Genomic DNA, 1,299 nt, shown 5'->3' with positions numbered 1-1,299 from the left:
AGGAGGGGTCTAAATGGCTAGATAATAAGTATGGGATGCAGATGTTTCAATAATTGTAAAAATGAAAGGAAAACAGGCGTCCTAATGGAAGTTTCGAAACAAGGAATGTACTGTGTGGTATAGAAAACGGAAAATAAAGCGTAGGTCTATAGACGTGAACGTCTTCGGCTAAGAAAGTTTAATTCTATGAGATGCATCACTTTGGAAAAGAACGAGTACAGCGAAAGAGCTTTAAAATGTTACATTTTTTAAAAGATTAATTCAGGTGTTTTCATACACTCATCTACACAATTTAGATCATGTAGAAGGTAGGTTTCCGATGCTGACTATCAGGCCCAACCTGGGCTAAGAGAGATACATCCCAGCAAACAGACCGAGATGCTCTATCAATTTGTTTTTCCCTTCTCGGAAATGGAACTCGGGCCTCCTGCGTGCAACAACGAAGCGCCTAACCGATACACCACCGACACTGGTAGTTGCACTTACCTTTGTTAATATTGTAAGTAACAGCAATAGGGGTCAGATAAAGAAGAAGAAGAGAATTGTTGTTAGAAGGGGGTAGGAAGGCCTTTTAAGTTTAAAAAATTTTCTTTTTCTTTTTCATTCTGTCCTCATGCCCTTTCACCAGTGCCTGTGATGTGGCGGGTAGTTGCCTCGCCCTTTGACACAGGAGACACTTAGTTAAAAATCTCGTGTAGAACTTTTTTTTGGTCGAGTATTTGTATCTTTCTGCTGGAACATTGTACCCCTTTCAACCCGATTTTACCTTGGCAGGCATGCTTGAAGCAGCCCGCCTTCTAAGTTATGTACAGTGTGTTGATGGGGGCGTAAAACCCCTACACTTATATTGTAAGTAAATTCATAAGCGAGGTTAAAATGTTGGAGGAGGAGGTCGAGGAGGAGGGCTAAATCAGCGAAATTTCTCGTTATGTCTGGCCCATTTTCCCTTTCAATATTTCATTCTACCTGCATGCCACTTCGAGACAAAACTTTCTAGAAACTCTCCCAATTCGTCAGTCCTTTTGTTGTAAGCTAGTCTGCAAAAATCACCGAAATGTGGATGGTACTATTCTAAAAATGTAGATGACTGTTTTGACTATAGAAACTTTGACATTGCACTTTAGGATACTTTAACCATTCTTGCTTGTAAAGCAAAACCAAGCCGCACTGTGAACTAATTACCAACTCGCTTCCTGTGCACCCATAATATAATGACCTTATGCAGCTCCGAGCGCAGGAAAACTTTTACCATTTAAACTGAAACAGTATGTAACCTAAACATGTTATATATATATATAT

General features: G+C 39.8%; 1 protein-coding gene across 2 annotated transcripts in view; it reads left to right on the top strand.

The window, feature by feature from the left end:
* LOC106012210 (A disintegrin and metalloproteinase with thrombospondin motifs 6) overlaps positions 1 to 1,299 on the top strand; it is a gene marked incomplete at its 3' end in the record, with an annotated part of 7,620 nt that overhangs the window by 4,938 nt on the left and 1,383 nt on the right.

This window comes from Aplysia californica, unplaced genomic scaffold (genome assembly GCF_000002075.1).
Source record: "Aplysia californica isolate F4 #8 unplaced genomic scaffold, AplCal3.0 scaffold00291, whole genome shotgun sequence".
Lineage (NCBI taxonomy): Eukaryota > Metazoa > Mollusca > Gastropoda > Aplysiida > Aplysiidae > Aplysia > Aplysia californica.
This window is presented reverse-complemented; position numbering and strand designations above follow the sequence as displayed.